Source organism: Macrotis lagotis, chromosome 7 (genome assembly GCF_037893015.1).
Source record: "Macrotis lagotis isolate mMagLag1 chromosome 7, bilby.v1.9.chrom.fasta, whole genome shotgun sequence".
NCBI lineage: Eukaryota > Metazoa > Chordata > Mammalia > Peramelemorphia > Peramelidae > Macrotis > Macrotis lagotis.
The window spans coordinates 28461904-28487181 of NC_133664.1; positions in this window are offsets into that span (position 1 = coordinate 28461904).

The following is a 25278-nucleotide window of genomic DNA, read 5'->3' on the forward strand; positions in this document are numbered from 1 at the left end:
ACTATAAAAACACAACAGGGGTGAAATTTGATTCCTGCAACACTGGTCCAACAGCTCTGGCCAGTCTGGTTGGTGAAGGCTTTTTATGCTATTAGGAGTTTTAACCCAATGGGGCTGGCATTCAAACATGGGTTTTCTGGGTTGAGGTTGGAATCAACCATACCCACATTCAACATGTGTCCTCCACATTGTATATGGTTATAGAGATCTAATGGCAACCCACCAGTTCTCTTGGTCTAAAATAACCTTTGTAGGCATTTACATGGAAAATTACAATAAACATATTTAGCATCCTGGGTGGATATTTTCCCCTCACTAGTCCTATCACTAAGTCAAACTCAAATAAATTATTTTCTCTAAGATGCTATATAAGATTGAAGACAAAACCAAAGCTTTTTTCTTTATTAGTGAATGCTATGAGACTTTTCTTCTTCTCATGTAAAGAAAGGTGTGGATGAGTAAGCAAAACATGTTGAGATTAGAGTTTTATTCCAAAAAGCCCGTATAATCATAAAGAATGACCAGGGAATTCCACTACCTTCAAAAGACCTACAAAGGGAGAACAGTTTTTATCCAGGAGCATAATCCTATTTGCACTAAGGTTGTTTTCACAAGCATTTACATAAGGAAGAACTTGGAAGCCTGGCCAGCCTTTTTGGTTGGAAGGCTCTCCTCTAAAGAGCTTACAAATGCAGTCACAAGGAAAACCAGTTTTTTTCTTTGTTTCCATAAGAAATGAGACTCAAAGACATTCTACAGCAGAAATGGGAGCCCCATCCTTAGCTCAGGTTGCTAGGGGCAGGCATACTCTAAAAGGGGTTCAGAGGTGATACTGCATTTTCTTTCTCCACATAATTAAGGGCAATTTAGCAAAGGAGATAGAGTGCCAGACTGCAGTTAGGAAGACTTGAGTTCAAATCCAGTGTCAGAAATCTAACTGGCTAGTTGACTTCACCTCTGTTTATCTTGGTTTCCTCTTTTATAAAATGGAGATAATAATAGCACCAATTTCCTAGGATTGTTATGAAGATCAAATGAGACATTTGTAAGGCATTTAGCACGGTCCCTGATATATAATGCTAGCTATTATTAATGTGTTCAGTCTCTTGGGAAATGCTCTCACACACGCCAATGCAGTTTCATCAATTTGATTTTGACGTGATAACTTCATCCACTAAGGCAAAACTCATTTTGTTCAGTCATTTCAATCACTTCCAATTCTTTGTGACCCCATTTGAGGCTTTCTTGCCAAAGACTAGTTTGCCATTTCCTCCTCCAGATTATTTTATAGAAGAAGAAACTGAGATAAACAGGATTTTGTGACTTGGTTAAGTGTCTGAGGATGGATTTGAATTTGAGTCTTCCTAACTCCAGGCCTAATTCTATCCTCTCTGACAGTTAGCTGCCCTATGATTATTATTTATTGAATAGCGAATGAGTGGCAATCACATATATTTCCTATAATCTATTAATTGCTCCACTGTTTCCTCAGATTGGCTACATATTCATCAACTTAGACAGAGGTACAAACAAGCCTGGGATCCCAGAACTGAGCATCTCTCCCATGAGTCCTTCGATTATACACTTACTGTGATGTATGTTTACTTTCTCAGAATGACTTTTCAAATGTTGAAGCTCTTCAATACCCCCCCTTCTTTTGATCTTTTTGCTTTCTTTCATTTTGATTCTTATGTCTAAAATGATTGTCATTTCTGTTTTCTTCCTTTTTTAAGGTTCATTAACTAGACAATTTATATAGCACTAGTCAAGGTTTTGATATCAAGATCAGGTTCAGAAATGATAATTTAGGAGGTTGAATCAAGCCAAGATGAATAGGAAGCAAGGTCAAGCTTACACCAAGGAACAAAGAAAAGCCTCCTGGCCCAAACTAGAGGTTATCCAGATACTACACAGGGGCCATATGGTAAAAAAAGAGGCAGTGGGTAGGTAGCCTTTCCCTAGAAGTCTTTATTTAAGGGCTAATTTAGAACATAATTGGCAGGAAGTGAAAGTATGTCTGCCTATTTGCTGTCCCTCTCCCAAGTCCAAGTGGGTAGGTAGTTTCTGCAAACAGAATGAAATGGTGAAACAGGAGAAAGAAGCATCCACTAACATTTTCAATTCCATTTGTTACGACTGAGTCTGGACCGTGCATCTGCTTAATTTTTTTGTTTGTTTTTAGCTGAATTGAATTAAGTCGAATTTGTGTTCTGACTCTGTAAGCCATGTCTAGCCACGGATTGAAAATGGATTGAAATTTCAAAAGTGTTGAAACATTCCCTCAATTGACTTACCTCAAAATTCACACTGGTGATTCTTTTGAGGTGAGCATGTGATGCTCATTAGATTCCTTTAATGTCCTCTCTACCACACCACATGAAACTCTTAGGTCCTGAATGCATCCTTTTGCCCATTGATCCTAATCCATAATTATAGAGGCATGCTAGCAACCAAAGTGACAACTACCATTTCAAATGTCTGCCTACTTTCCTCAGATCAATTTGGAGTCAGAGGGCACGAATTCAAATCCAGACCCTGCTACCCACATACATGGCTAAATAACTACTACCTTCCAGGTCTCAGTTTCCTAATTTCTAAAATGTGGATGTTGGATTACATTAAAGTTTAAGTCTCTTTAAGTTCTAAGTCTATGATTCAATGACTAGTCCTTATTAAAATGATTCACAGATAGTGTGGGATGGGCAGAAGTTTGAAGTTCTAACTTGGATACTTACTGGTTGAGCAACAATTGATAAATTCCTTGTACCTTTTCTTCCTCCTCTGAAAAAAAAGATATGATAAAATTGGCATTGCCTAAAATCAAAGAAGCAGCATGATGCAATGGCTAGGTCAACTGACTTCAAAACCAGGAAGACTTTGATTTGACATATACCGGTTGTGTGACTCTGGATAAGTCACTTAAACTTTTGGTGCTTTGGACCTCTCTCTTATGATTATATGTTGCAGAGAAATGCTAAGCTGCCTGGGTAGAAGGAAATCTTTCATCTGGAATTTACCTCTACCAATTAAATCCCACTAAATTCTTGTAGTTTATAAATATATGTTTTGTAGATAAAAGTGTGATATTAATATGAGCTATAATATTTCACATTTTTATCTAAGCCTCAAATTCTACATCTATTACTATAGATTGCTCCCTCAACTTTTTAAAGGTGTGGAGGTCATTAATAGAATCTGCTAAGACCTCATGACTTCATTATCAATCCTTTAGAGTTATTAGAACATCCAGTCTGTTTACTTCCATTGAGGACTCTGACCATGAGGTTCACATATACTCAATAATTATAGCAACGTCACTCCTATTATTGAATCCCATATGAGCTCATCAAGGGCTTCTTCATTCAAATGCAGCAAGCCATCTTCAGATTCTCATAAGAAGGAGGAATGAGAAGTCACCAAAGAGCTTAGTACTTCCATATCATTCTCCTTCTCCATGTGAATAGAGAGATCTCATTTAAAATCAGCCAATTAAAAAGGCGGAAAGAGGAAAAAAAAAACAGGAGGACATCCAAAGAGTCCTTAGGACAAAGATAAAGAAATAAGCATGATGAGGGATCTGTTTCCATTTATCTGATAATCATAGTCATGATAAACAGATTATCATGGAAGAAAAAAATCCCAAAGAAAATTCATCAGGAAAAATAGCAAATTTACATCAATAATGACCCCAGCAATGAATCTGGATCTATCAAGAGACTCATCAAAGAATTTCAGAGTTCCATTTTCTTCAGGAAGTCTTCCTTGACTAATTAGGAGAAAGGAGGCAAATTGCCCCCAGCCCACATCATGTAATTTACCAGCTTTTTACTCATCTTCACTCAACACTATATAACTGGCACTTTCTTTACTGTTTATGTCTAATAGTTAAAAAGTTCATTATGATGCAATGATCCATTTATTTAATCTATTCAATGCTTTTAAAATTTTCAAGCCCAATACTCCTTGATCCAGCAATACCCCTATTAGGTCTGTATTCCAAAGAGATTAGCAGCTTTTTTGTAGTGACAAAGAATTGGAAAATGAGGGGATAGCTATTAATTGGGGGATGGCTGAACAAATTGTGGTTTATGAATGTGATAGAGCACAACTGTTCTGTAAGGAATCATGAATGGTCAGACCAGAAAAATCTGTAAAAACTTGCATGAACTGATGTTGAGTGAAGTGAGCAGAACCAGGAGAACATTGTATACATTAACAGTAACATTGCGAGATGATCAACTATTATTGACTTAGCTCCTTTCAGCAGTTCAATGATCAAGGACAATGCTAGAAGACTTGTGATGGAAAATACCTTTCTCATCCAGAGAAAAAACTATGAAGTTGTAATGCAGACCAAAGCATACTATTTTCACTTTCTAAAAACTTATTTTATACTTCTTTTTTCCTTCAGTTCTAATTTTTCTTTCACAGCATGACTAATATGTTGAACATGATTGTACCTGTAAAAAATATTTTTTCAACCACAGTTAAATGCATATCCTTTTTGTGTCTATTGAAGAATACCATTTGTCTTATAATAGAAACAACCCAGTTTAATGGAAGGAGCACTGGATTGAGTGTCACCCAGAGCTTAATTTGAATCCCTATCTTAACACTGATTATCTGGTAGCTGGTGGTTCCCACTCTGTGAACTTTTTTTTTTTTTTGGAAAATGAGAATAAAAGTGGTATACCTCACCTCCCAGGGTGTGTGTATTTTGGGGGTGTGAGGGAGTACACAATTCTTTGTGAAACTTTCAATTCCTTGAAGATAGGAGCTATTAGTATGAACAGATGATAAGGATTACCTTTGTCCAATTTACAGTTAGGGCAGTGTAGGGGGACCTTCCAACAGACCCTTGGGGAAAATGCTGATATTGATGCTGAATAAAGAATGGAAATGAGATTAGGCAGAAGCTGTGTTTTTAGCCTCCTTCAAATGACCATCATTTAAAAGGGCAAATATATTTGGTTCATTTTTTTGTACTTATTTTAGAAATGCACTGAAGCCTGATCTTTACTTCTCTTCTTACCTCTCTCCCTGTTCCTCTACCTCCCCCATAACCCTTTTCCTCTAAGTTCCATCTAGTTACTTTTCATTCCAGAGGAAAAAACTCTATGATGGACAGGCAACAATGCAGGAAGAGCTGAGGGAAGAAGCCAAGAAGTACAGGAATGCTTTGCTATTTTCTACTTTGCATCATTGGAGTGATTTATGTTGGAACAAGTCCTTTCCTGCTTTCAGAATAATATTTCTGAAAAGACCACACAACCACACACATACATACACACACACACATACACACACATATGGCAGATCCTCTAAAATTAAATCTGAAACTTGGGCACTGATAAGGATTTTTGCAAGGCAATGGGGTTAAGTAGCTTGCCCAAGGCCACACAGCTAGGTAATTATTAAGTGTCTGAGGGCAGATTTGAACTCAGGGACTCCTGACTCCAGGGCTGGTGCTCTATCCAATGCTCCATCTAGCCACCCCAGAGTTCTTTTTTAAAAAACACAAAAAAAAGAAGTTAGTATGATACCATTTTCTATTTCCAAGTTATAAGTCCAAGGGTATCTCCCTACCTCCCTTTTGATCTCCCCTTTATAATCATATCCCTCCATTGAGGGTAGGGAATGAATTGTTTACTTTGATATATATCCTTAGAGCTCGGCACAAAGCATTTTAATATTTTTTAAAAAATATTCATTCATTCATCGTAGCCTAATATTTGCAAACTAAAGGGAATGGTTTATAAGTTGAAAGTGAATGAGATTAAAGTGCAAAATGAATGATGAGGCAAATTGTCCCAATTCCACATTTTTTAGCTGTGAAGTTCTTGGATGCAACTAAGAACATATAAAAATAAATTTTGCTAGTGCCTTTCATTTTTACAGCATTATAATAATCTCTGGCTCTGTATTCCATCCTTTCACTCCCATTATTTTATTTCTAGTGATTGTTTAATTCCCCTTTAATGGTACTATTTTTGGTTTAATATATATATATATATATATATATATATCTATATATATATATATATATATATATATATATCTATATATATATATATATACTATATATATATAATTTTCCTGGTTCTGCTTACAATCCTCCACATCAGTGCATACAGGTCTTTGCAAGATTCTCCTAACTACTCACTGTCATTTCTATTTACCCAATTCTTCAACCAGTTATTATTTAACCCAACTAATGATTGCCTGACTTTATTTCTAGTATTTTTTTATCTGTCATACAAAGTATAGCCATGAATATTTTAGACCGCATTGGCCTTCTGTTTCTGACTTGGGTATCCTTCCGATCTCTATTGTAGTGGGATTTAGGGGTCAACGTATACTAATAGTTCAGTCACTTTTCTTGAATAATCTTAAATTGTTACAAAACAATTGAATCAATTCACAGTTGTACCAGTTGATCATTAGATGAATGAGAAATTTAACGCTGTTCATACACTGATGATGGTTAATCATGGAAGTCTCCTAGGGAAAAAAATCTAATTTAATTCTAAGTCACTAAATCATAAATGCAAAGATGCATTTTCAATGACTTCAAGCTATCTCTTGATGCCAAAGATATATTCTCAAATATTAATTTTAGGCTGAGATCATCTGATGTCTCTCTCTCTCTCTCTCTCTCTCTCTCTCTCTCTCTATATATATATATATATATATATATATACATTCTGTGGTATAGATATGGATCTTGGAAGGCTGAAGTCTTTAAAGAATCAAGAAATAAGCCTATTGGAGTAACATAGGTTGCAATGTTTTACAGATTTCAAAATACAAAACAATAAAGCAAACACCTACTTTATGCAAAACAGAATCCAGGTCATCACAAAAGTAACATGAAAACTAGCGCTGTCTTCTTTGAGATGCTTATATTGCACTCATGACATAATATACTAAGAGATAAGTACCGAGATAGTGAAGGGACCAGGAAAACAATGACATATGCAAGAAATGATTTAAAAAGCATCATCGAAGACATGAGTCCTCAGGAAAGGTGGTTGGCTTTGCCGATGAGTAAGAGCTAGGATTACAAATGGAAAGCCAAGGTGGTATCCTGGAAACCATGATATAGTCCATGGTAATCATGGACTTATCCAAACCCTCTAGCATGTTAAGCAGGTCTTCTCTTGAGTATTAAGGGAGGAAAAGAACAAGAATCATGTAGGATGTAAAGGTATGCCTAGGTTAGGATCTACACCCAGTACCGAATTCATGGATTCCTTCCTTATCATGCCGCTTCCTAATGTGACCCTACAGGACTGACCCATAATCATGTTTCCCTGGCCCAGGACTAATTTTGTTTAAAAAGCTAAACTCCACTCTACTACTGCTGGAGGAAAATGTTAGCCAGGTCCTGTTCTTTAAAGGCTGGGAGATTTATATCCCACATTGTCTTGTGACTTTCATACAGTTGGATGGATGTCTCTTCTTTCGTTTGCCCACACACTGGTCTCAACTTAAACCAATTTTGTGTCTCCCACGTGCCTCATTCTAGTGGTCCTCTCCTGAATGGCTTTCTTATTCATTTCTTCCTGAGAAATTACATAGATCACAGCCCAGAAACCAAGGCCAGAGTTATGTGAGAAATAAGCAGCATTAGGGGGGAAACTGCCGAGTGCAAACTTCTTTCTTGGAAAATGGACGACTTGCCAAGCATCTCAATATATCTTAATTGGCCCCAAATCGCATATCTTCACTGGGACTCTGATGTTCACATAATACACAGAGACTGGAAAGCCAATACAGTTGAGTGATATGCCCGAGCAATGGCTCCAATTCGAATATAGGAAAAAAGGAGAACCGTATACTTCCCTGTCTGTCTGTGTGATGGAATTAACCAGTTCCTCTCTTTACATAGTCTTCCCCATTTTGAAGGAGGTAGAAGGTTTCCGTGAGGTAGGTAGGCAGAAAGAATTAGACCCAAGGTGCCTTCCCTCTGAGAATGTTGCAGTACTTTTGAACATAAAGAAAAGTATTTTAAATTATGCATCTGACTCCATGTTAATCTGCCCTTGGATAAATTATTAAATAAAGAATATGAACTGTTGGCCATTAGAATGAAGAATCTTAAAGAGATTATAGTTTCAAAGATAAAGAAAGGATACATAAGCATGAGCAGAATCTTTGTGCAGAGACTAATAAAGACCTCCCAAGGCTGGCTGTCAGATTCTCTGAGACCCTCTTGTGTGAGAGCTCAGTATTTTTCTTTCTTTCCTACTCTAGTTGAAAGACAGGTAGAGAATTAAGTACGTTCTCAGCTTCCTTTGGTCCCATATTCTCCAAGCTCAATGGTGTAAATGATTACAAGCTCCAGTCATCAATAATTTATGGAAAATAACACAGGTCACAGACTCTCCAGCTGCCTTTCTCTGGAGGTGTCAAAAAAAGAGGCTCACTCTTTTTTTCCCCAGGCCATTCAATCCCCCCACCTTTGATAGAGCCTTACAATTCAAATGTGAAAGATAATTGAAGTTCTAATATGTCAATGGAGATAGTCAAGGACCCCACACATAAAAGAGCCTTCCCTTACCCTGCACAATGGGTCCCACTTCCACCCCAGTCCCTACCACCATTTTCTGGGGAAGCACCCCAAGTGATGATGAAAGTCAGCAATGATAATGGTCATTCCCAGAAACAAACAATAATAAAGAGTCCATGGACATCATTTGAGGTTATTAGCCATGAAGGCTACAGCCTTCATCCTTTTATTCCTCCTGAAGAGTAAGAGTAAGGGGAATTCTGACTAGATCTTCTGATTTGCTGAACTCCTTCACCACTTATGGTAAACTGTCAATGACTTTGTGAAGGAATCCTGGGGAATTGCTATAAGGCAACACAGAGGTTAAGAGATTTGTTCAGGATCCCATGGCTTAACATCAGAGACAGTAACTGAATCCAGGTCTTCATCAATTGGGTTCAGAATTTAGTTGATTCAGTAATGAAAGGAACTATTTTTGAGATCTTTCCTAGATGTGAAACCCTGGGCAATTCACCTAACCTCTGCCTCAGTTGCCTCAATTGTAAAATGAGAATAAAAGAAATCTTCACAGGATTGTTGTGAAATTAAATGAGATAATATCTATAAAAAGCACTTAGCATAATGTGCAAAAGAAATATTGATCTTCTCTTCCCCTTCCAAGGTAGGACTTTACAACTATAGGAAGTTCTAAAAAAACAAAACAGGACTCCCTCCTCTTCTGTCTCTCAGGCCTTCCCTTAAAGTCCTCCAACTTGGTTTTACCCATCCATGAAGAAGAATGAGCAAGGTACGTTAAATAGGGAACTTTGGCCACAGTCACAAATCTGGACTCTGAATTGAGTGCATTGGGGACTTGCCCTCACCTCCTTTCCCAGTCATGGAATAATTACATACTGGAGAAATCAAGTCAGGTCAAAAAGCCTTTATGAAATGTCCTAGGCACTGGACATAAAAACAACAAAAAAAGACAGTCTCTGCTCTCGGAAAGACTAGCAGAAAACTGGATTGGGAATCAGGAAGACTTGACTTCTAATCCTGCCTCAGTTTCCTCATCTCTAAAATGGGAGTAATAATAGCATCTACCTCAAGGGGTTGCCATGAGAACCAAATATGAAAACGCTTACAAGGTGTTTTGCATACTTTAAAGTACTGCATAAATATTAGTTATTATTATTATAATTGTTTTCTTCTAAGTGCTTCTGTTCAAAGTGATATTTTTAAATAATTTTTAAATAAAATAACTTTTAATCATAAAGATCTTTCCTCACATAAACCCATAGCTTTTTTTTTTTTTTGGTTTTGGGAGAAGAGCAGTAGATGGTCCTCAAAGCCAAGTAGTTAAGTAGTCATAGTTTCCCCTGTTCCAAAAGTTGTTAGTAGATGAGATCCTCCATTGAAGCAGAAGACAGTTTGACCTTGGGGAAGGTCATCCATTCTGGGGGATGGGGTAGTCTTAAACTGAGGCATTCAGGGATGGGTACACCTTTTGGATGAGCAAAGGACTCTGACTGGGCCAGAGAGAGCTGCTGTCACCTGAGGAAAAGCCCCATCCACCCCAGGCCAGTCCTCTGCCTTGGTAGGCACTCCTCTGGCAGCCCCAGCTCTTTGCTCAGGTGGGACTACTTTCAAGTGTTCTCTACCTCTCCTTTCCATTGAGTTCCACAGCAGAGCCTCTTTTCGGTTCCATATGACTCAAAGGTATCACAGGTGAGTGGCTGTACAATGTTAATCATACATCTGATGTCTTCCTGAACATAATGGGCTGCACAGACCATTTCTTAGACAAACCCCAATCCTCCCATCACCATTTGCCCACCATTAACCTTTAGGTAATTGGTGCTATAGCTTAGGAACAGCTCAGTGGAGTTTTAGCACAATTAGATAGCATGCGTCCTATATAAACAGCTTCTGATTGGCTTCTGTCTATGTCCTATTAAGAGCAACTAGGTGGCAAAGTGGAAAAAAAATGCTGGGCCTGGAGTCAGGAAGACATCTTTCTGAGTTCAAATCCAGTCTCAGACACTTACTGGTTGTGTAGTTCTCAGCAAGTCCCTTAACCCTGTTTGCCTCAGTTTTCTTATCTGTAAAATGAACCAGAATAGGAAATAGCAAACACCTCCAGTATCTCTGCCAAGAATACCCCCAAAGGGGTCATGAGGATTCAGACACAGCCGAAAAAAAGACAGAACACCTGTCTTTTTAAATTATCTGAAATTTGGACACAAAGGTCTCATCTTTATATTTTTCCTTCATGATGTCACCAACAACAGACTTAACCCTGTTTGCCTCAGTTTCCTCCTCTGTAAAATGAGCCAGAGAAGGAAATAGCAAACACCTCCAGTATGTTTGTCAAGAATACCCCAAATGGGGTCATGAAGAATCAGACACAATTGAAAAAAAAGACAGAACACCTGTCTTTTTTAAGTTATCTGAAATTTGGACACACGGTCCCATCTTTCTATTTTTCCTTCATGACTGTCACCAACAATGGACATTCAAGTGCCTGGTATGTGTTCTATTGTGTTAGGAACTGAAGATGCAATGTCAGAAGGTCATTAGTAAGTATTTTCTGTGTGTCAGTCTACTAAGTGTTAGAGATTCTAAGAAACACAACCATACACATAAACACATACAAACACACCCACACAAGCACACACACATACACACAAAACACACCATCAAGCACACAAGCACACACGTACACACACAAAGATGCACAAGCATACATACACAGATACACAATATACACACAAATAAAAATACACAAACACACACACACCAACACAGATCACTGTCTTCACCTTCAAGGAGATCAAAGTCTAATGGGAGAGACAACATGCAATCAACTAGGTACATACAATAGAGCATGGATGGAAGGTCACCTGAGAAAGGAAGCACTAAGCCAGATCAGGAGGGATGAGAGAAGTCTCCTCTGTAAGTTGGGATCTGAGCTGAGTTTTGGAAAAAGCTGAAGAAACTAAGAGGGGCAAGGCAGGCCAAGGACAAAGAGATGAGAGATGGAGTACTGTATACAAGGAACATTCTCTCTCTCTCTGTCTATTTGTCTCTCTGTCTCTCTCTGTCTCTGCCTGTCTGTCTCTGTTTCTGTCTCTCTGTCTCTTTCTGTCTGTCTCCCTCTCCCTCTCTGTATGTCTCTCTGTCTGTCTCTGTCTCTCTGTCTGTCTCTGTCTCTCTGTCTGTCTCTGTCTCTCTGTCTCTCTGTCTCTTTCTCTCTCTCTCCAGTCCCATCTTCAAAAGACTGAGAATCTAGTTGAAAATAGGACATAGCTAACAATAGATGACTCAAACAGGAAGCAATGATTAAATGAACAAATTATCTTATGTCAAATAATAATACCAAGTGACATTTTGTAAAGTATAAGGTTTACAAAGCTCCAAGTACATGTAATCCCATTTGAATCTTCTATCAGAGAGCAACATAGAATTTCCTTAGTTTTTTCTCTATATCATTGCGTTTTTAGTTCCATAACAATATTCCAATATATCTCAACTCTCAGAACAACAGCAGAAAATATCAAGCCCAATCCATGCAATAATCACATCGGTTCTCATATTTGACATTCAGTAGTACTAGTTCTTGCCCTCCCCTTCTCTCTCCCCAAGAAAGAAGAAATATTTCATCATTAATTCTCTGGAACAAATTTTGGTCAATTAACCTAAATTTGGCTGCCTTTTCTTAGAACAATCCCATGGCCACAAATGAGGAGTTGGTCTGTGAGAATTCAACTGGTTGGTGTCAGTGGGAGCTTCCAAGAAGCATCTAAAAATATGTGCTACATTTTCACTGACATTATTGGGGTAATTTTATGTAGATGTGTAGAGAATTAGGTATACATACATATATATATCTAATATATGCATGTATGGAGAGACAGAAAGAAAAGACAGAGAGACAGAGAGACAGAGAGAGAGAGAAAGAGAGAGAGAGCGAGAGCACATGCTCTCCTGGTTTTTCTTTCTTCCTACTCCATCCAAACTAGTCTTTTTGTTGCTGACACAACATTCCATTTTCCTTTTTAGCCTCTCCTCATTTCTGCCTCTAAGCATCTCCCTTCTGCCCAAAGGCTCAGCTTAAGTCACCTTTCTATATGAGGTATTTCTTGATACTCTCAGTTGCTGGTACTAGCTTCCCTGATTATGCCCATAATTATGCATTTCTATTTTTTTTTGAAAAAATTTTTGAGACAACTCATCTTTCTCTTTCTTCCTCTCCTCTTCTTTCCATCTATGTCCATTTTGCTCTTTAGCTTATACATGCAAATATGGGAATACTTATAAACACATATATCTATACATATATGCACACCCACGTAGCTATCATCTATTGATTATATACATACATACATATATATATACATATATATATATGTATACACAAATCCATAATGTTGTTGTCCAGTTATTTCACTTTTGTCTGACTCTTCATGACCCCAATTTGGAATTTTCTTGTCAGAGATTGGAGTGGTCTCTCTCTCTCTCTCTCTCTCTCTCTCTCTCTCTCTCTCTCTCTTTCTCTCTCTCTCATCTATCTATGTATCTATCTATCTGCCAATCCATCCACCTCATCCATCCATCCATCCATCCATCCATCCATCATCCACCCATCTATCATCTATCTATGTATCTATCTGTCTGTCTGTCTGTCTATCTACCCATCCATCTATCTGCCTGCCTATCTATCTATCTATCTATCTATCTATCTATCTATCTATCTATCTATCCATCCATCCATCCATCCATCCATCCATCCATCCATCTATCTATCATCTATCTATCTATCTATCTATCTATCTATCTATCTATCTATCTATCTATCTATCTATCTCTTTGCCAATCCATTCACCCCACCCATTCATCCATCCATTCATCATTCTTCCATCTATCTATCTATCTATCTATCATTCTATCCATCTATCTATCTATCTAAATATATACACAAATCCATAATGTTGTTGTCCAGTCATTTCACTTTTATCTGACTCTTTGAGACCCCAATTTGGAATTTTCTTGGCCAAGATTGGAGTGGTTATTTTCTTCTTCAACTCCAACTCCAACTCCAACTCCAACTCCAACTCATTTTAAAGATAAGGCAAGCAGGGTTAAGTGACTTTCCCAGGATCATACAAATAGTAAGTGTCTGAGGTCAGATTTGAATTCAGGAACCTGAGTCTTCCTGACTCCAGATCCAATAATCTCTCTCATGTGCCACATAACTGCTTCTCCCTCTGTGTCTCTCTTTCATATTTGTGTATATACATACATATATATATATATATATATATATATATATATACAATGCATATGTTTGCATACACACATACATATCTGCATGCACATGTATGCACACATATCCCATTTATATGCCTTTATGTTCTACAAAGTACCTGGCATCCATTTGATTCTCCTCACACCTTTGTAAGGTGCCTATCTTTCTTTGTTCCCATTTTATGGTTGAGGAATCAGAGGCCCAGAGACACTGAATGATGCCCTAATCATCTCAGTTGGAAAGTTTCCTGTTTGTGATTTGATCTCAAGTCTCTCAAGCTCCCAGTTCAGGTATCTCTCCATCAAACTTGGTACTAAATCTTACATTATATCCCTTAGGACGGAGGTTCTTAATCTTAAGGTCTTTGAACGTGTGTGAAATGCTTTTGAAAACTATGTTTCAGTATACTAATTAGCTTCCGCTGATATTCTATGCATTTTACCTGAATATTTCAAATGACTTCCTGAGAAGGGTTCCATGGGCCTCATGGCATTCATGACACTCCTTCAAAAGTCACCTGAGATCCCTGTCTCAGGAGGAGACCACTACCCAGGAACCAGGAGCATCTTCAGACTTAGAGATTCCAGAAGATAGGTTCCACTTTTTTGAAAGGTTTGTTGAAGAGTTAAATGATCTAAACAGTACATGAAGGGCAGCTAGGTCAGGGAGATGGAAGTTCAAATACAGATTCAGATACTTGCCACTTACTAGCTGTGTGACCCTGGGTAAATCACTTCACTCTGACTGCCTCACATCCAGGACCAGCTCCAGTCATCCTGATCCATTTCTGGCCACTGGACTCAGATGGTTCTGAAGGAGAAAGTGAGGCTGGGGACTTAGCACAGCTCCCCCTCCCTCAAATCCAATTCCTGTGCTAGTCATGGCATCACCTCTGTGATGTCATGATCTTCTTCAAAAATGAAGGACAAACATTATTAAACAATTCATGAGAAAAATTAAAAATGAACAGTTAGCAGGTTAAACTAAAGAAATAAAATAATACCACCTGCTTATGAATTAATTTCCTCTTCAGCTGTTTGCAAACATCCATTGGTGTAGCAGTCTATACACGTAGCTCCAAATGATCAAATTCATCAAAGGAATGAAGTCATCAACTTTAGATGAGGTCACCAGTTTTCATAAGTTTCTCTTTGACCTTCCAAATAGTAAATATTTGGAAATGTATTCTTACAGGGAAGTGTGGATTCCTCAAAGGTTCTTCTTGGGAAGGGCAGATACAATGGCTCAATTAAAAACAAACAAATCACTGGATCTGAAGTCAGATAACCCAGGGTTCAAACCTTGACTCTACCACTTGCTTCTTGTGTGACCAGAGCTGGAGAATGACTAGGATTGGGACAGCTTTGACCTCACATAGGTGAAGTCATTTTCATCTCTAGTCTCCACCCTTGAACAGACTGTTCTCCAAGGCTGTGATGTGCTCCTTCTTCCCCTCTGCCTTGGTGTCCCTCTTTTCCTTCAAAGTTTAACAGATGCCACCTTTGACTTGACCCTGATCTTCATAAATGCCAGTTCCTTCCCTCATGAATGACCTTGCATTTCTACTATTATTTTGTATAGACTTAGAAATGCCCTTTTTCCTTAAGAAAAGGGAATTTCATTTTTTGTCATTATAGACAAATGCCAAAGCAAAATCCTTGATTAAGAGTAGATGCTTAATAAATGATTGATTGTTCATGATCAGAGATGTACATGAGTGGAACCAAATTTGAACTCAAGTCCTGTGACCTGAGATTCAGAATTCAGAATTCTTCTATGCACTGTACACTATCTCTTAGGGTGCTATTCTGTCCGTTCCATTTAGTCATATCAGAGTCCTCCTAAGAAACAATCCTTTCCAATCATGGCCAGAGTTCATTAATAAAAATAATAGTAGTAGTAGTAGTAGTAATAATAATGACTAATATTTATATGGCATTTCCTGTGAATCAGGGAATATGCTAGGTACTTTATTATCTCATTTGAACTTCATAACAACCTTTGTAGACAGGTATTATTATTTTTCCCACTTTACAGATGAGGAAACTGAGGCAGATAGCAGGTATGTGACTAGCCTGGGATCACACAGCTCCTAAGAGTCAGAGGTCAGATTTAAACTCAAATTCTCCTGACTCCAGGGTCAGCACTCTATCCACTGGGCTTCCTTCCTTCATTCAGTCAACCAATAGACATTTTAAAGCCCATTGTACATGTCAGCCACAAATCTCACAAAGCAAGGTAAAAGACAGACTGATTTCACAATCTAATGAAGGAGAAAAAACAGAAAATAATTATGGAAAAGCAAGACAACTATCGCATGGATAAACTGGAGAATTCCCATGAATGAATGAATCTATTAATCGCCATTTAGTAACCAACTACTGTGTGCCAGGTACGGGGATATGAGACACCAACAAAGCAACTGCAACTTCCAAAGAGCATATTTACCTATCTCTTTATGTGTGGATTTATATGTGTATCCATATGTGAAAAAATAAATACAAGGTAATTTGGGGAGAAAAGATGCTAGAGGAGGGGATAAAGGTCCTTTAATGGGAATGTATATTCCCTGCTTTGACAAGGATGTAACTAAAACAATTCTTAAATAATGTTATTTAGAATGGATCTAATTGCAGGGATTCTTAATTAAATGGGAGAATTCCTGTTTGACATCCCAGGACACTACCAAAAAAACATTATGCAGCTGTATCAAGTGATCCCAATCAATACACAATCTAAAATGCAGGTGCTCCTCATATTTAAAATGGTACAGAATATTCTTGCTCTGCTCCAGAAATGGCAGGACACAGAGACCATTGCTTGCCCAAATTAAGAGTTATGTTAACACAAGTCATCTCTAGTTACATATGAAGGTTCCATGCTGTGTCACCTCCAAATAAAGGAAGAAGTGGCCCCAGGGTCTGGCCTGAACAAATAAACATCGGGAAATCACTCAGCTCAGGGTCCACTGTCAAAACATTATTTTTTGTCTTCAGGAATGTGAAACTTCTCAATTTCATGTACATATTGTTCTCCTAAACATTAGGCTGGCTTCCTGGGCCATTTGTGCCCAGAAGAGCTGTCTGTTCTGGGCAGTGGGTGGAATACCATCCTCTAGGAGGGGATCTGGACTGGCCCACCCACCTTTACTTTGCACAAGAAACAAAGAGTATGAAAGGAAATGATTCTTTGTCATGGTCATCTTCTCAAGGAACCTTGGGACATGTTTGAGGTCTCTTCATATCAGGGTAGGTAGGTGTTATGGAGGAAAGGGAGAAGGTTTTGGAATCAGAGGAGATGGGAGGAATCTTGATTCTTCTCACTTGCTGGGATGCTTTTGGCCAAGTCATTGTGTCTTCCCTGGGATTAGTTGGTTCCCCCACCCCCAATAAAATGAAGGGTTTAGACAATTTAATCTATGTATTCAATACCATTCCAATTAAATTATTAAAAATTATCTATTTGAGTCAGAAAAATAATCATAAAGTTCATTTGGAAGAACAAAAGGTCAGGAATTTCAAAGAAACCAGGAAAAAATACGAAGCAAAGAGATTCAGCCATAACACTCCTTAAGCTATAAGAGCATTGTTGAGTATAAAATGAATAATTTCAATTATTTTAAAGATGTCCTTTAAAAACAAAACCAATCTAGCCAAGAGTAGAAGGAATGCAGAAATGGGGGGGGGAAACTTTCATAAACAATCTTTCAGAAAGTTTTTAATTGCATTAGAATACTGCTGTGATATTGGAGATGACGATTGGTTGATTTAGAAAAACATGGAAAAACTTAAACTTATGAAGGAAGATCCTATTCACCTCCAAAGAAAGAGATGACAATTGGAACTATACATAATATGGTCTTACTCACACACACATAGAAATGCATATATATGTATAGATGTGCATGAGGGTATATAGGTATATGTTTATTTCTATCTACCTCTGCATTTAATTGAAATATTTGAGGGGGAGGGAAGGAAGGAAAAATAAAAAACAAAAAATGTATATCCAAGAACAAAAGAAAGAAAATCTTGGTAGTTTTGAAAATGCTATGTAGTATTTATTGTGTAGGTTTTCTTAAAAGGGATTTTTTTTTTGTTTTATATTGAATCTTCTCATGTTCTACTGTCTACATGGAGATTTTTCCTTTTCTCATTTGCATTTAAATTTTAAATGAATAAAAATTTACCAAAAAATGGAATGAATACATAGATTAAATTGTCATGACCCCCTCATTTTATAGACAAAATTTACAGGCACCAGGGGTTAGATTTGAAGATCTCCAATGTCCCATTCAGCTCAATAACTATGAATGAATTAATATATGTGGTATACCAAGTTCTACAGGCAGAGTTAGTTATCAATACAAAAGCAGACAACTGTTCTTGTCTTCAAAGAGCTCATGTAAGGGAACACAATACACAGAGGGAATGGATGCAACTAGTAGAGTGGGGTCTTAAAGGAATAAATTGACATAACCTATCCAGGAACAGTGGCAGAGCTTATTTGATCATTCCTCCAGAATCTGTTTGGGTGGGTGAGTGGAGTCGAGGTAGTGATTGGAAAGTACACTGTAAAATACAGCTCTTTGGGCAATGGAGGATAAAAAGAATAAAGATAGTGAAGAGATGACTAATTTTCTTAAAATGGTAGACCAGGAGATATAGTCACCAGTAAGGATGGGGCTGCTGTTAATTTGACTATGGAGGAAATGAACAGATTATAGGGAGTTATATAAGCCTGTGATATTGAGCTGGTTTATCTGTTCATTCAGAGTCAGAGGTGAAAAACAGGCAAAAAGTCAGAATGACTGATGGGAAACTCCACTTCCTAAGGATGAGGATAATGGAGTTGACTATAGCAGAACTCACAATTCAGCCAGGAGTGCATCCTAACTAGTATTACCTGGATAAAAACCTAGGCAAAAGTAGTGAGGCTTGGAATGAGAAGTATGTTCTGATTCTCCTAAGAGTAGTCTATCATTAATTGGAAATTGTCTACCCCATCAAACCATCTCCCAGGAGGGGGAGTAGTGATGACACAGTGAACACAGACAAGAAAGGAAGATTCCCCACAGCCTTTCCACCCCGCCCCCCCATTATTTCTATATTGGGCAGCATCAGCAAATTGGACTTAGCCAGTTATTCAAGCCCCTCATCTGTCACTACAGATTTTTTCTTTGGCTTCATAGCCTGAAATGTCCAATATATTTGTTTCCCTGAGGAGGAAATCACCTTTGTTAACCCAGTTCTTAGAAAATGAATATTAATGAAAAACCAAGAGCTTCCTAACAAGACTTGGTCTCTTCCCCAGACTCACGACATAGGAAGAGATGTCTGCTTTTCAGGGGAAAGATTTGGGCAGAGATACATCATTTATATTAGGTACCAGATGTGTTAAAAATGAAACACTGATGCAAAGGAATGTGTAGCCTAAGTGAAAGGAGAATAAATAGTAAGGTCCTAAACTCTGGAAGATCCTAAACCATGTCTGATCTTTGTTCTAGCCCTTTCCATCATTTTCAAACATGAAGATGAGTTGAGACCCTGCTCAACAGCGGGAAAGTCATGGGGGACAAGAGCCCCCAAACCAAACAACATCCCTATCCAGACAGGAGTTTGCCTGAACCCTTTCTTCCCAAGAAGGGCCCTCTTTTCTAAGAGCTTTGGCCAGTCCCTGTCATTGTTCTAGATAACGGATTGCCTCCACATACATTTTCAAGTGTAATGACACGCTTGCTTATTAAAGACCTCTCAGCTGAAGGAGCAGAATATTATGAACTGGCCGATCCATTCATTTTCTTGAATACTTTATTCAGTATTTTATGCTAAACCAGCAATACACCATCCATTTTCGTACAATGATCCTTATGTTCAATAAAATTGAAGGGCCGCATCATAAATCATTACAGTCATTTATTCTACATTAGACACATTAGCCACTATATTCCATAATCTATTACAATAAGGTGGATTTAAATGTACCCCAAGGACCTGCAATAATAACTGAAGAACCAAATATAGCAATTATGGATAAAATATGCTTAACCTAAAACTGCACTAGCTGTTCTGACGGCTCTGAACCCTGAGCAAATTTAGTGCTAATCGCGACTGAACTCAACTGCGAATAGAGAGAGAAAAGAGGGAAATCATTGATAGCCTTCTATTTATCAGGTAATTGCATTTGGGAGTGCATCTCTAATCAAAAAGGAGAAGGCTCAGAGAACTGGGGAGAAAGACAGACAGACATATTCAGATAGACCAAGAGTCATGATGCCATCCTTGGAGAGCCTCATTGGAGCCCTCCAAGTAAAGGCTTCGATGGATACTCGTGGAGTATGTTGTAGAGACAACTCTTGTTTTCCTAAGAGCAGACTATGCGGCTTCTGAGATTCCATGATTCTGAGTCCGTAAACTAAAACCTTGGGTATTTCAGCAAAACTTTTTAGTTTTTCCAGGGAAACTAAGGTTCTAGTTTCTCTTTTATAAGTAAAAAATCCAAAGGTTGGGAATTCAAATCCTTCCCCCTACCACTGAGTAGAAAACCTGAGTTCAAATCTAGCTTCATACTCTTACTATCCATGTGGTAAGTCACTTTGAAAAAAAACTCACTGTGCCTCAGTTTCCTCATCCATAAAGGGAGGATAATATTTATAAAGTATTATGAAAGCCCTAAGGTACCATTATAAATGCTATCACTATCATCCTTATTTCTGTATCTGAATGGCCACAACCAAAGCTTGATGTTCCTTTCTTAAAAGAGTTGCTATTCCCTTTTGTACAGGGAACTTTATTGATTCAAACTTTTTTTGTTCAGTTATTTTCAGTTGCATCTAACTCTTCATGACTCCATTTGGGGTTTTGTAGTGAAAATACTAAAGTGGTTTTCCATTTCTTTCCCTACCTCATTTGGCAGATGAGGAAACTGAGATAAACAGAGGTTAAGGCACTTACCCAGAATCACACAGTTATTTAGCGTCTGGGACCAGATTTGAACTCTAGAAGATATCTTTCTGATTCTAGTCTCAGTAGTCTATCACTGTGCCACCTAGGGGCCCAATTCAAACTCTATAAATACCCAATTTGTGATAATTTGGCCAGAGCCTGGATTGAACTTTATATTTGTCCTTATGAAGAGTTTGCTAAGCAAATCAATAGCATAAACAAAAATGCCAGAAGACTGTTTTAAATTAGAGAAAAATGGTACTTGAGCATCTTTGAGCATGTTAGAAGCCCCCTTTATTTATGTCGAATACTTATCATTCTTATGGTAAAGATTAAGAGGCAACTTGCATGGAGGTAAATCCAATCCCACATGGGTAATCTTATGCTTAGTGGTTTACCCTCTCTTGGTCTCAATTTATCTATAAAATGAACCAGATCTCTTCTAAGCTCCCTTCCAGGTCTAAATCTACTTTGCAAATAAGGAAAGTCTAACAATCCGAAGTATTCTTAACTTAGTGTCAGAGAAACACCATTGGACCTCCTAGTTGACCCATCCTACCGAGAAAGTTCCTTGTGCTTTCTGACTTGGAGTGTCCTTATCTATAACATGGGGATGGTTTTGTTTGCAGTATCTCCCTTGTGAGTCATTTGTTGAAAGGAAAACAGTAGACAGAACTCTCAAAGAGCATTATGTATATAGTAGGGGTTCTTAACTGGGGTCCCTGAACCTAAGGTTTGTTGCTTGTTTATTTTCCAGCAGAATCCATTTCCTTTGTGATCCTACACATCTTCATTTATGCATATAATCCCTTATTTTGACAAGAAGAGTATAGAGGTACCCAGACTGCCCAGTGGAGCCATGCTGCCAAAAAGGTTAAGGATTCCCGTAGTCTAGGAATGTAATCAGGTCCCCAAAGGGCCCCTACTTGTACCACTTTGCTGAGTTTGTTTGATCAATTCTATATAAATGAAAGCCAACAATGGAGCTGTGTCTTTTTGAAAAAAAAATCCTTAATTCAGACTTTTCACCAACTTAGCTTTCCTTGCCTCTAACAAAACAGGCTTACAGAGATTCTCTTTGCAATTACCCGTAGGTAAAGGGACATCCACATTACAGATAATCCCCTGACATTTAGCAGGTGCTAATTGGCACCTCTCTGGGTAACCTCAACATTACTCATGGAAATGAGACTGATTAGGTCACTGAGGAAATCCCCCTGACTGTGCAGGATTATTCTAGGAATGGCTTGTCTAGGATTGGCTTCAATTTGGGTTTAAAAATGACTCAAGTGATGGGGCTTCCCCCAGTTTCCTTGGAAAACCACTGAAGAACCTAAAAAAGTGTCCTCTTCTGAAAAATATTACAGAAACTGGAGATGACATTTACAGTGATTAATTCCAACCTCATTCTTCCGCACCATCTTCCTTTCACTATTCCTTTGTTTTCAGGGCCATTTATAAATGATGACCCATTAATATCTCATCTCCTCATCACTAATGTCTCCATAGTTCCAGGAGGCTTCAGCAGCATCCTCAAGCCAAACACTCCTGGTCCTTAATCATTCTAGGTCCTCTTTACCAGAGTCTCTCCAATTTGGGAAGGCCTGGAGGTTGAGGTGCTGAAATATGAAGACATCATCCAGGCTCAGGCAAGGTAGATTCTTGGCTCCCTGCCTTTTAAAGAAAGCTTTCAAGAAAGCAGTCTCGCTCTCTCCCCTTTCTTTCTTTTTTCTCCTTTGCTCATGGTCCAACTCCACTGTAAATAGAGCCAGTTTGCTGTTTGTAATCACCACTGTCTCTTTTTCCACCTTTCTGATGTTCCTTTTCACCTCAAATCTCTATGTATTTTATATTGTCTCACTCTCAGTTTTTCATGCTGAATCTAATTTTGTCATTTTCTGTTCACAGCTCCAATCATGTTTGATTTCTCAGTGGAAAGTCCCCATATAAAATATACACATAAGCATATATACATGTATATACATATAAACTACATGTCTACAGTATGAACATGTATAAATATAGGTATAAATATATATTGTGCATATGTATGGATGTATGTAGAATGATAGGCAGAAGTTACTGGCGTCACTATCTATAATTTACCTTTCTCTTGATAGAAATGCAGAACAATTGGTTCCACACATATGGCACATTCATCCCATTTTGTATTTCTCTTTAATGCTGATGGCTATGCAAAAGCAAATCCAAATGAACTTTTCATTAATGCTTCATGGATGCAAAGGTTTATGAAAGGAAATATCTATCTATTATCTTATACCCCAGACTCAGAGAGATTAAAATGAGCAGTAATGCACTAAGTTCATTAAAGATCTCCCTTAGCACATGACAAAGCTTATCAACGACAGTGATCTCAAGTCAGAAGATTGTAGTTATTTTTCCAAATACACTTGCCTTTTCTTGACCAATTACTATATTAAATAAGATTTCCTCTCGCTACCTCCTTCATCCCCACTTTCAACCTAACTAGACAATGTTATTTAGTGACCCAGGACTGACCAAATGTGAAAACTGAATTACATGGGAGGTCAACACTAAGACCCGCCAAGGGGAATATGGAGATCTATCTCTAGTGAGGCTCTCCCTTGTGTTTTCGGAGTGACGGTGGCAGGAATCTAAACTGCCCATCTACCATACAAGCCCTGAGGAAAGTAAGTCTCATTGGAAGGGAAAATAAACTCATAACTTATATGGAGGGGGTAAGGAACCCTGCACAACTGGAAACAAACACACACCATTTTCCAGGTCTCATTTTTATCTCTATTTCTTCCTTTGAAAGTCCTACTCTTTTTCATCCAAACTGTCTCTGAACTTTAACCCTAAATTCCCTCCAAGTGCAGAGTCCCTCCGATGACCTGTTTACACTGGCTTGGAGATCTCCGAATCTTTTGTGGAATGAATGAATGAATGAATGAATGAATGAATGAATGTCTGTTTTTTTGGTCAGGGCTTCAAGGACCATAACTGAGCATGGGTTCAGAGAGCAGGCTATGCATTGGGGCCAAACTCTGAAGTATTTTCCACAAGAGCCATTGTTAATGGAAAAAATAAACTACAGCATTTTGCATATGATATGTGAGGGATTAGAAACCCACAATGTTCTGTCAAGAGTGCATATTTGGCAACCTTTGGAAGAAGAAAGTGTGAAAAGTAAAAGAGGAAGGAGAAGGTAGACAGCCTCATATTTCTGAAACTTCCCTGGAATCCTTCATATTTCAGCTCAAATGTCATATTTTTAAGAAGCCCCTTCATGCTCATTGTCAGTTTATCTAGTCTGTCTCTCATTGTGCAGTTATCTGCATGTTGTCTCCCCCTTTAGAATGTAAACTCCTTGAGGGCTGGGTTGAATTTCACTCTTCGTTGTATTCCCAGAACAAAGGTCTGGTATACAGTAGGTATTTTAAAAAAGTGTCTCCATCTCTGGCTAACTTCATCCTTCAGATAGGAAGTAAACATCTAGTAATGTTTCTCCACTCATGGGGAGATCCATATTCCAAAAGACTTGAGCTCTGGGTTACATAAATGGTTGTTGACTTGATTTGATATAGGAATTCCCTCCTGACATTCCCAACAAAGAAAAACAAATAAAGACGACCTTGAGGGGGGAATCCAATATAGACAAAAAGCATAAAACAGGGTGGAACATGGTGGATACAATGAAGGTATTCAGTAAAGGCCTCTAGAAAAAATACTCTAGCTTTCAGATTACTGTCTAGAGAAAAGTGGGGACAAAGATCATCCATTACAGTGTGAAGAAAATGTTAGAACTTAGGGGAGAAGTCAGTGATCCAACACACTGGAGATACAAAGGAAGGCAAAAGCTTGGCTGTGACTCTCAAGGAGTTTATTCTCTAATGGGGGAGACCATAGTGTAAATATCACTATGCATCTAAGATATATACTGAGTAGATAATCTAAAGAAGAAGAAGTCATACTTGTGCTTGTAATTGGGTACTTGGAAGGAGAAGGGGGTAGAGATCTTGGTTTGTTTGCCTTTCTCCATTTTCCCAGGACAAAATCCTCTGCACTGACTGTTGAGCTGAGACAAAAGCCACAGTAGACTTAGGGTTAGAACAGGATGAAGGTAGGAAAATATTAAGAGAGAATTCATATATATATCTATATTTATATCTATATCTATCTATATCTATGTCTATATCTATTTCCCCTATATTAAATTGCTTACTGTTTTGGGAAGGGGGAGAGGAGTGGAGAAGAAAAATTTGGAACTAAAAATTTTGTAAAAATAAATGTTAACAATTGTCTTTACATATAATTGAAAAAAATAAAATTCTCTTTTAAAAAAGAGAAAAAATTCAACTATCAGAAGAGGAGGAAGGGAAAAGACTTCCTATTTCTACCTCCCTGGAGTTCCATGTTTCAGTGGAGGTTCTAAGGTAAAAGAGTCACCTTGCCATGTAGGGAATAAGAGGACCACACAGGTACATATAATCCTTCAGTTATCTTTCCTGGGGATCTGCTTTTCTCCTTTTCAATGATAGAGGTACCAAGGC